The sequence below is a fragment of the Apium graveolens genome, chromosome 3, assembly GCF_009905375.1.
Source record: "Apium graveolens cultivar Ventura chromosome 3, ASM990537v1, whole genome shotgun sequence".
Taxonomy (NCBI): Eukaryota; Viridiplantae; Streptophyta; class Magnoliopsida; order Apiales; family Apiaceae; genus Apium; species Apium graveolens.
Window position 1 is genome coordinate 136404547 of NC_133649.1, and position 12524 is coordinate 136417070.

At 36.9% G+C, this 12524-nt stretch overlaps 1 non-coding gene across 1 annotated transcript; it reads left to right on the forward strand.

The window, feature by feature from the left end:
• The first annotated feature begins 1224 nt into the window (after positions 1 to 1224).
• On the forward strand, positions 1225 to 1331 carry LOC141715440 (small nucleolar RNA R71). Its single transcript, XR_012572204.1, has one exon. It is a non-coding gene; the product is annotated as a small nucleolar RNA R71 (small nucleolar RNA).
• Positions 1332 to 12524: the final 11193 nt, after the last annotated feature.

The window sequence follows — 12524 nt, forward strand, 5'->3', positions numbered from 1 at the left end:
TTAAGCTTCGGAGGCAACTTCTGTTGTAGCACAACACTGCATTCCTCCGTAAGAGCAACAGTCTCTAAGTCATCGAGCTTCACTTTCCAAGAGAGAATACCTTTCATAAACTTCGCATAGCTAGGCATCTGTTCAAGAGCTTCAGTGAAAGGTATGTTGATGTGAAGTTTCTTGAACACCTCCAGAAACTTAATAAATTGCTTATCCAACTTTTGCTTCTGCAGCCTCTTAGGAAAATGAGGTGGAGGATAGACCTGTTTCTCCCCTGTATTACCCTCAGGAGGAGTGTGTTCCACAGTTTTCTTCTTTGATTCCACCTCGACATCCTTCTGCACCACTTTTTCAGCCACAACTGCATTTTCTAAAACTTGAGATTTTTCAGGCTCTTTGTCTTGCTGAATTTGGGGGCTTGCGACCTTTCCAGACCTCAAGGTGATGGCGTTCACCTGTTCTTCAACTTCCCTCTTGCCTGGATTGGCTTCCGTATCACTAGGAAGTATTCCCGGTGGTCGATTCAATAAGGCATTAGCAATTTGCCCTATTTGGTTCTCCAGAGTCTTGATAGAAACATCCTAGCTTTGGCATATAAGAGCCTGATTTTTGCATATAAACCGCAACTCCTCCAATTCAGATTTTTCATTCGAAGATAGACCTGTACCATGAGTTTGTTGTTGAAGTTAGAGTTGTTGTATTGGTGCAAATTGTTGCTGAAAATCAGGAGAATTGAATTGCTTATTTCCAAACTTCTGGTATGGCTGTTGCATCGCATTCTGATTGTTGCTCAAACTGACATTAGGATAATTCCAGTTGTCAGGATGATAAGTGGCAGGAACTGGCTGCTGTAATCTCTGAAAGTTGCTCATAAACTGAGCTGAGTCACTGGATATACCGCATTGCTCTGTCGCAAGCGGACCTGCACACAGCTCACAAACACTAGTTATCTGCTTAACATTATAGCTAGCCAGAGAATCGATCTTCATAGACAACGCCTTTAGTTGAGCATTGATAGCCGTAGCTGTATCCACTTCAAGAACTCCTGCTACCTTGCCATATGGCAATCTCTGGGTTGGATACTGATATTCATTAGCAGCCATCAGTTCAATTAGATCATAAGCTTTCTCATATCTCTTTGCCCATAATGCTCCACCTGATGTTGCGTCGAGCATGGGTCTTGATTGTGCTCCCAACCCGTTATAGAAACAATTGATGATCATCCAATCAGGCATTCCATGATGAGGATACTTCCTACGCATCTCCTTGTAGCACTCTCAAGCTTCACATAGAGATTCTCCCGATTGCTGCGCAAATTGAGTAAGAGTGTTTCTGATTGCAGCTGTCTTCGCCATAGGGAAGAATTTAGTAAGAAACTTCTGAGCAAGATCCTCTCAAGTGGTGATAGAACCTGCTGGTAGAGAATGTAACCAGAACTTAGCTTTATCCCTCAGAGAGAATGGGAAAAGCATCAGCTTTATAACATCTTCAGAAATACCACTGAACCTGAAGGTGTCGCAGATCTCTACGAAATCCCTTATGTGCGTATTGGGATCTTCCGTTGGAGCACCCCCAAACTGAACTGAATTCTGTACCATCTGAATTATACCAGGCTTGATCTCAAAGGTATTAGCTGTGATAGATGGCCTGACAATGCTAGATTGAATGTCATTGATCTTGGGTTGAGAAAAATCCATCAAGGCTTTCGTTCGTGTTGCTGGATCTCCTATTGTAATGAATACCTGAAACACAACAAGTAAACCATGAAAGTAAAAGAGTCCGAGTCAGTGAACTTTAACAACCACTAATAATAAGCACATAAACAAAAAATTAACACCGAGTCCCCGGCAGCGGCGCCAAAAACTTGTTAGGGCAAAAACACGCGCTAAAATTATACGCAAGTATACGCGTTCGGAAGTAGTATAAGTTATAAATCAGATTCGTTCCCACAGAGACTCTTTTTAGATAACTTAAGATTATGCACCTATGCAACAATGGTATGGATATCGTTCAATGCTAAGATAAATAACAAATTGAGTTTTGATTAACTAAGAGATTATACTAATTAACATTAACTAAGAATAAAAGTGATTGAATTAACTATATGAGACAAACATGGGATTCTAACTTCATTACTACTTCATTCAAAGTCATTGTTCTTAACCTTAGTATGTGATGGTGATGACAACTAATCAGATAACACGAAACTAGTAAACGCCAACTTTCGTTGTACAAATACCCTACTACCAGACATCCACAAAAGAGATAGAAGCTGAATAGACACCAATTATGTTGAGACCCTATATGTCTATAGAATTTGACAACATAAAGGTTTAATGCGCAAGTTATCGTGATTACATAGGGCATGTAAGATGGTTAAAATTACCTACGAATCACGCATAGTAAATACACGAACCTATGCTAGCATGGCAAGTTCTAAGTCTCTATATTCATCGTCACTTTAATAGAGATTAACACGCTATCTTATATGTTAGCTACACACATAAGACGAATAAGCACAACCAATACTAGGATATCAATCAATCACCACACACCCAGATATTGAAATAAATTAACGACAGAAATCCATAAGTAAATCCATTAGCACCCCACCATAACGATTAGTTCATAACCGAACTCATCGTCACCATGGGTTCCAATGAAAGCATGATAATAAACAATATAAGAGTATAAGGTTCAAGAATAAATTGAAAACAAGCATTCAAGTATCAACTATATTAAAGAAAACAAAAATCTTCTTCTCCGTAGCCTTCTCGTGCTCTCTAGGTCTTCTTATTGCTCTCCCCTTGCTCCTTGTTGTTAAAAACGTGTTTTCATTGATATATATAGGCTCCCGGATGACCAGGACTCTCAAAATCTTCAATTTCGACTAAAATCAGGATTCTGGTGCAGAAACAGGGTGCAGGTGCGTTATTTTCGGCCGCGGCCACGCTGGAATATTGATTTCAGCGGAGAGGGCGCGCTGGTTCTGGCGCGGCCGTGCTGGCCTTCTGGAAAATTTCTGACATTTCTTTATTTGGCCACGCGAAGATAACGAGATTCTCTACAACTTGAGAATGTACTAGGCTTCCAATTCTGATAGTTTTTCAGTATAATTCTTTGAAAAGCTTCTTTCTTCCTTTAATTGATGCGTGAAATGCAATAACACGTCAAAAATACCAACAACTTGAGTCCAAAACACCAACTTAAGCTTGTAATGAAGCGTTCTAAGTAGATATAAAATCCACTTATTAGTTGTTTCAAATCATTTATATTCGGAGTTGTAAGCATCCTTTTACGGTTTAATTTTTTAATAACAAGAATTATTCGGTGAATCTCCCGTGTTTGTTTATTTCATTTTTGAGTTTTATTTTCCGTTGCAATTAATTTTAGAAAATGAATAACATACATCACCCCCCCCCCGCTGTATGTACCTTTTGGACCGAATAATTGGTATCAGAGCTTATTGATCGATATATAGATCCGATCTGTTAGATTAGCAAGTTTTGTTGTTGATTTTGGTTGTACGGAGTCTGGGAGTGCTTTCGGTGTGTAGATCTGATTTTGGATTTGTTGGTTTTGACTTGACTAGTTTGGTATTGTTGACTGACTGGGTTATCATATTTTGAGACGGTATATTACGAATTTTTCTCAGATCTAAAAAGATGAGTTCTCAGAAAGTTAGTAGTACAAGGTTCCTCAGTTCGATTAATCGAGATATAACCTATGGAAAAAGAAAATGCTATTGTATATTCGGGCGTCAAATCCAGAGTATATGAGAGCATTAAGAGAAGGAAGATATGTGTCGATGAAAGATCATCCTGAGTTGCCTAATTTGAGAATGTCATGTCCTGAAGCAGAATGGAGTGCTCGTGACAAAGAATTGATAGCTCTGGATGAAGGCCTGCAGCTTATTTTGGTAGATTCGATGGATGATGATATGAGTCACCAAATTATGGTCTGTGAGAGTGCCAGGCACATGCGGGAGACCATAGAACTGCTTATGGAAGGAACTGAAGATGTTAGGCAGAATCGATTGGATATTTTGATTTCACAATATGAGGCTTTTAAGTCCTTTCCTGGATAAAGTATCACTCAGGTCTTTGAAAGACTGAACAAGCTGTTAAATGAATTAAGTATTCATGGCAAGACTTATCCTCAGAGAGAAGTCAACATGAAGTTTATGCTTGTCCTACCTCACCATCTAGAGAACAAGGCTTCATCTGTTCGTGAGCGTGTTGACTTTGAAACCATGACACTTGAGAAGTTGTATGGTAAGCTGAAGAGTCATGAAATGGAACAAGAAAAAGGAAGATCATCTATGGTGGTGGTATAGTTGATAGCAAAAATTATGAACTACTCAAGACAACTGCTCTTGTAGCCAGTGGAATCAAAGAGCTTGACATTACTGCTGAAAAGCCTAAGACTAAAGATGAAACGCTCTTTGAAGCTGAGATGGATGATGGAAACCTCTCTAGGAATCCAAGTGACTACTACACCACTGAGGAGCTACAAAGTATGGAAGATCCCACTATGGCCAACTCAGTTGGGATGTTCAGTAACATCAGGTTTAGAAGGAAGCAAGGCTTTAGAGGTTCTGGAAGCAGCAACCGTGGTCATAGGTTAAGTTCATCTTCTGGATCAGGTTACAAGACAGGGATGGTTTATAGAAGCAAGTTCAGATGCTATAATTGTGATAAGGTTGAGCAATTTGCCACTGAATGTAGGAAGTCTCAACAAACAAGGGATAAAGGCAAAGCTTATCAGAAGAAGGACTCAGGTACCTCAAGGAAGTATCTAGTGAAATCTTACATAGCTGAGGGGAAGAGCTGGGATGACACTAAAAATGAAGAAGAACAATATGGAAATATAGCATTGATGGCAAAATCTTCTTCTCATGTAACCTTTCCAAATATTCGTGCTTTACCTCCAGATAACTTGTGTGAGAATGAACACTGTGTCGCTTTCAGGAAGACTGTCCTAGTTTATGGAAAAGTTGTTTCTCATCACTATCTTAAAGCACGATGCAATACAAAGGAATGCATTGAACAACATGATGTCATAAAAGAAGTGTATAAATATGTTAGTACTACACTAAGATGTACTATGCGTGATGTCGAAGACCTTAAAGTAGAACTAAAGAAAGTTTAAGATGAAAATGATAAGTTAGTTCTAGATAGGGTCAGTGTTGAGAATTTTAAGCAAACCAATAGATATTTAGAGCTTAAGATTACTAAGCACCTTGAGACAGAGGAAGAGCTTAAGAACAAGAATGCAGAATTAGAAACTAAATTGCATGCTTTTGCTGATTCTGTAAATCTTGCTAAGAAGCTCATAGCTGATGAAGTAGTAGGTGGAAAGATTGGGATAGGCCTAGAATACGATGAACTTAGAAAAGCTTCTAAGAAACGAGTAGTTGAAAATGAGCCTGTAGAAAAATTTGTTAATCCCTCTGGTACACCTCATGTTCTTAAGGAAGCTAAGAAGCCTCTATTTAAGAAAGCTATTATTGAGCCCTTTGATGATAATTAATATTTATATTCATCATGAGATCCTTGTTAAGGATCTCGAGCTCTCAAGGAGACAAAAGGCAAAGAAACCTATGTCTGTTGCTAGTGACTCTGACTTATCTTTCGTCGGACTAGGTTTTACTTCCAAGACTAAGAAGAATAGAAATAGAAATGGAAGGATAGGAACTAATGGCCCTAGGAAGTTATGTAATAACTGTGGTTCTGCTGGTCACCTTACTCATGCTTGTAGATAGGTTAAAGTAGACAATGTTAAGAATGCTTATGTGCATAACATGACTAACATGCCTAAAGTTTCTAACTGTGATAAATCTGTTTGCATGCCATGTGTAGTATCTTTCATGCACACTTATCTTGATTCCACACACTCACATAATACATCTCATGATCACGATAAGCATGTTAGTAAGAACACTGGTAGATCAAAGACTGTAAGCCCTCCTAAAGCTAGGAAAGTGGCACCTGTCACCAAGCTCAAAAGCAAGTATGTTGGTGCTTCTGAAAGTGACAAGGAAACAGTCAATGATAAAGCAAAAACTGTTAAGCCTGTCAATCCTGTTAAGAGAAACGTTATATATTCAAATGCTTCTAAGTCTTCTGGACCCGTCTTAGTTTGGGTAACAAAGAAAACTTAATCACTTTTGTTTTCAGGGCATTAAGTGTTAGGCGGAAAACAAGCGCTAATAATTCACGCAAGTATACGCATTCACAAGTAATATAGAATAATTTCTAGTTCATTCCCACAGAGACTCAGACTAATTATGTTCAATTAACACTTACTCACCATGTATGATTACATCTCAATGTCAAGACAATAACACGTAGATTTGATTAACTAATTATTAACTATAATTAACTATGAGAATTAAACACTTAATTGACACTTGAATTAACAATATTAAACACACATGAGATCATAACTTCATTACTACTTCCTTCAATAGCTATTGTTATTACCCTTAACATGTAACGGTGATGATATTAATCGAACAACATGAAACTGATAAAAACCAACTTTCGTTGTACTAATACCATTCTACCAAACATCCACAATTAAGATAGAAGTTGAATATGCATCAATTATGTTTAGACCCTATATGTCTACAGAATTTGACAACATAACGATTTAAGCGCAAGTTATTCCTTATGATTACACAGGGCAAGTAAAATGGTTAGAGTTACCCACTAATCATGCATACACATACATGAACCTATGCTAGCATGGCAAGTTCTAAACCTTAAGATCCATTGTCGCTTCACAAGAGACTAACACCCTATATTATATGTTCACGACGCATATAAGATGAATAAGCACAACCGATACTAGATATCATACAATCATCACACACTAAGGTATTAAACAACTAACTAAAGAATTCCATAGTAAATCCGTTACGACCCCATGATCATGATTAGCCCATGATTGAACTCATCGTCACCATGGGTTCATATGAAAACATGATAATAACACATAAAAATAACTAATAAAATTACTTATATAAAACCAGAGTACGTCACAAGAGTAATAAGGTTCAAAGTAAAGAAAACTAGCATCCACTGATACAACGAATAAAAGAATCACAAGAAAATTATGCTTCCTCTTCTTCGTTGTGATGTGCTAAAACGGTCTTCTTCCTTCTCTCCTTGCTCCTTGATTGATACCACGATTCTTCACACGTGAAACATCTCTGAAAACTACTTATATAGAAGCCCCACAAGTCCCAGCTATCTCAGAAGTCGGAAGTCCAACAGAAATAGAACTCTCAAAATCATGATTTTATTTCACGACCCGGAGCGGCCGCCCAACAATTCTGAGTGGGCGCCCAGCTTCCTGAGCGGGCGCCCAGCCAGGCTGAGCGGGCGCCCAGCACATCACTGGAAAATTAATTATTTTGATCCTGTTTTCTGCTGCGTTCTGCTCCTAACTTCCCACTTGCAATGCCAAGCACTCCCTTAGGCTTATTCCTGATGAAATCTCTCCACAAATGCAAGTAATACCCTGAAATGCACAAACACTAGAAAATCACATCAAATACACAAAATACTTGATTTCAAGACATCAATTCAAGCCATTATAAGACGTTCTAAGTGGTATAAAATTCTCTGGAGTCAAAGGCTTACAGAGTGTATGTGATTAGTGATCAAAAGGTTGTGGAAAGCCTTAAAGTAACAGTTGATAATACCAAGCTCCCTAGTATTCAAAAGGAAGATGAAAGTGATAATCTTGATGTTGAAGATCTTTCTAATGAAGAAGATGAACCTGAAGTTGTTCCAGAAAATAATCAAAATGGTAATGATCCTGATGATCATAATTCTGATGCAGACTCTGAAGGTAATGGTCATGAGATAAGTAATGATAGTCTCACTATCTCAAGTAATAGTCCTCAAGCTTCATATTCTGGAGATCAAGCTAGCAACAACTCAGGGGAAGCAGAACAAGGAGAAGAACAAGAATCCAGTAGTCAGACACAACACAATTCTGGAAATGCTGAGTCATCGAGGGGTAGTCTATCAAGACATAGAGTATGGAGTAAAGACCACCCTCGGAACTTGATAATTAGTATCCTGATAGTGGAGTCAAGGCTAGAAGAGTAACAGCAAATGAATGTTTCTATTCTGGGTTTCTATCTCAAATGGAGCCAAAGAAAGTAGATAAAGCTTTTGGGGATCCTGATTGGGTGATTGCTATGCAAGAGAAACTCAATCAGTTCGAAAGACAGAAAGTGTGGAAGCTTGTACCCAGACCTAAAGACAAATCAGTGATTGGCATAAAATGGGTTTTCAGAAACAATCTTGATGAAGATGGAGTAGTAATAAGAACAAGGCGAGACTGTTGCTAAGCGATATACTCCAGAAGAAGGGATTGACTACGATAAAACCTTCGCACCAGTTGCTAGACTTGAAGCCATCGGGATGTTCTTAGCATTTGCACAATATTCAAACTTTAAGGTATATCAGATGGATGTGAAAAGTGCTTTCTTGAATGGTGAGCTTGAAGAAGAGGTCTATGTGGAGCAACCCATGGCTTCATAGATCCCGAGTTTGAAGATTTTGTCTATTTTCTCTTCAAGGCTCTTTATGGTCTAAAGAAAGCGCCGAGAACATGGTATGACACTCTCTCAGAATTTCTACTTGAAAATGTTTTCACTATAGCTGTCATAGATAAAACTCTGTTTCATAAGAATCATAAAAATAATATCATACTTGTGCAAGTCTATATTGACGACATTATATTTGGGTCTACGAATGATGCACTTTGTGCAAGGTTTGCTAAGCTTATGGAGAGTAGGTATGAGATTAGTATGATGGGTGAGATGAACTTCTTTCTTGGACTACAAGTGAGTCAAATTTCAGATGGTATCTTCATTTGTCAAACGAAGTACATCAGAGATCTTTTGAAGAAATATCAGTTGGAAGATTTAACACCTGCTAAGACTCCGATGGCAACTGCCACAAAACTTGATCAAGACATGTCTGGTAAGAAGATGGACATCACTTATTATCGAGGCATGATTGGATCATTACTCTACCTGACTGCGAGTCGTCCAGATATTATGTTTGCTACATGCTTATGTGCATGGTTCCAAGCTGATCCAAAATAATCTCATCTGATAGCCGTCAAAAGAATTTTCAAGTATCTGAAAGGTACACCTAATCTAGGTATCTGGTATCCTAAAGATACGAGCTTTGATCTTATTGGCTATACAGATTCTGATTACGCTGGTTGTAAGATTGATCAGAAGAGTACTTTATGAAGCTTTCAGTTTCTTGGGAGAAGATTGGTTTCTTGGTTTAGTAAGAAGCAGCATTCAATTTCTAATTCTATTGCTAAAGGTGAATACATTGTTGCTGGAAGCTGCTGTTCTCAAATCCACTGGATGAGAAACCAATTATGAGACTATGGACTTTATTTGAAGAATATTCCCATCTATTGTGACAACACAAGTTCCATAGCAATCTCAAATAATCATGTTCAGCATTCAAGGACCAAACATATTGATATAATGTATCATTTCATTCGACAGCATATAACGAATGGTATTGTGGAACTTCATTATATTCCCACAACGGACCAAATTACAGACATTTTCATGAAGCCACTTGATGAAGTTACCTTCAATAAGTTGGTTAGTGAATTTGGCATGTTGAATTTGTCTAATTAATTGGAAATCAACAAATGTAATTTGGTGCGGGTAAACTTACCACCCCTATGATGATGCTTTGAGGGGAAAGTATGTTTACATATCTATTTCATTATATATATATCCATGTTTGTAAACTTGTTTTGAAGCTAACTGATTACCATGTGTTACATGTTATATGCTAGTGGTAAGTAAGTTAAAATTTTTGATGCAATATATGAGTTGTTTGAATATTTACATGCTATATGTTTACTCTGACGTAAATACTCATGATATAGATATTTATTTTAGCACACACACACATCTCAATATTGTTTGCACTCTGATTTAAGATCCTGTAATATCTTTTATGATTCTATCATAACTCTGATTTATAGGTTTAGATCCTGCACAACTAGCTTGAGTACTATGAACATATTCTGCGTGATTGTATCATGTTTTCTGAGTAATTCTGTATGATTTTTGAGTTTCAGACCCTAGGTAACTCCGACAACAAATTCCTTGGTCACTCTGATTCTCTGTTTATACTAGAATAACTATGTTTATCTTGTGCTAAAATAAATATGCAGCATAACTAGTGATAGTTGTAATTTGATTGTGTTAGGAGTAGATTTTAATTGGTTTAGTCTTGTGATTGACTAATCAAATGGTGCATACTTGTTGGATATACTATTGGCATAAATGATTGATTGTATGACTTATGTGTTGATCATGTATGTAACTCTTATGATCTTGCTTGCGTATACTCTGTTCTGGATATTAAATCTTGATATATTTATTATACTCTGATTATCTTATGCAAGTTTTACAAGTTTGGAACAATGTTCACTCCCTTTCCTCTATAGTGTTTATTTGTATTGGACAAACTTGAACTATTTTGAGCTAATGAGATTTGATTGAGTAGCATTGTCAAAAGAATCAGAAAGCCTGATCATATGAGACATCCTTCATAAATCCATATTGTTGTAAGTAAAGGTAAAAATCTTTGGTTATGAAATCACTCTGTTCTTGATCATTAAATTCTATGATATTTTACTTCGGATGTTTGTAATCTTCAACACCCTCAGTGGTTTTAGGAACTGACTATGAGCCTATCATACCTTATAGGTTCTAGCCAAAGTCATTAAAACCAAACACTTCCCAAACAATATTCCATTACCTTACTCTGATATATTCCCCATATTTTATTCTGATTCACTTAATTTTGTTGAGATATCAACTCAGTGATTAGACAAAATTACCATTTGGTATTGGAGTTGTGTTGAGAATGAGGGAGATAGTGCCAAGAAGAACCACATAAGGAAGGAAAGGTCGAACCTACAGCTTTGTCTCTCATAAAGAAGTGGATTATTTATAACCCGAGACATCTGTTAGTCCATCTGTATTCTCTCAAAAGAATATAGAGCTGAAAAAGGCATATAAACAGTTACTAGGTACATTCTCCCAACAAAATGTTATCTATTGAAAATTCGCTTGTCAGCCAGGGCATCTGTATAAGAGTCACTACCCCTTGATTAAAATATTTCCAATGCACACGTGAGATTTACACACACAAGGAAGGTATTGACGTAACAATCGTTGTTAAACCATATCAAGGTCAATGGCAATGGTTGAATCCTGGATCATGTTTTTGCCCTTTATCTCTGATCATTAATGAGAACATATGGTCCTGGAAGTTGCTCGATCTTAATTCTCAGATCCCAGTCTATGATATGTGAAATGATCTTAGACTCTGATTTTTGGGTTAAGATCTTAGAGACTCTGATAAGTCCTCACAGACTTTAGAAGAAAATCTTTGATCCCTAATGGCATATCGTTGATCATTGGTTATCTTCCCAGAATTCAAATCTGGAAATAATTTTGACTTTGTCAAAATTGCAGCTCGTAAATAAGGACTCAGATATTATCTGACGAGTTTATGAGGTATACTTCTTCATGGAAGTTGAGGGATATCAGGAATTCTACCACTTAAAAGAATCTTAATTTCCCCTCTCAAAAGGAACATTTATAAATCTCTTGACTGAGAGTTTCCATCCTTGAAGGTGGAAGGCTACTTTTCTATGAAAAGGATTTTCTCGCAGGTACACTTGGATGTTTGGAGTTTTGAGTGAGTGACACACTGTGAGACTGAGTGACAAACACTTGAGTGTAGAGTGGAGTGAAACACAATGTGAGATCACTAAACAGAAATTACACACTTGCACTGTGAGAAATGGTTACCAAATAATCTCTTCACTTGGTTGGTTGATCTTAAGGTTTTACTCTGAATATATTTTAAAGGATTACTCAACTAAGGGGGAGAGATTATAAAGAGATTATGGTCTAATAGTCTTTCTGAAACTAAGAAGAGGGATTTCTAACTTTATTGTACTAAGGAAGGGATTCTTCATCTTGGGGGAGAGATTATTGGGTTTCGATTCTAAGTTCCAAAATGTTTTCTATGTGCTTTATGTGTAATATCCGGGATATATCATGTAATTATTTTGCTATTAAATAATTATTATATGTGTTCAGTATCTATTCTGTGAATTAATTATTAAATGTTATCTGTATTTGGCTATTCAAAAATAATATTAATTGAGTATTTTAATTTTTATATGTCCAAAATAAAATATAGATAATTGTCATATCTTCCTAATTATTTTTATGATGATTTATGAATTTATAAGAATCATATGAAATTTATAAAATCTTTTTCCGGGTAATTAAAATCTATTTTATAAAAACGGGAACCAACCGACGTCGCCCGTTGTTACCTTTTTGGAACCCGAAACTCTTCCGAGAACTCCTTCCTAACCTAATTGTAATATTCCAGGCATTCTCCATGTTTCGACTTTTTCGATCCGGCGTACGGTTTGTCCTG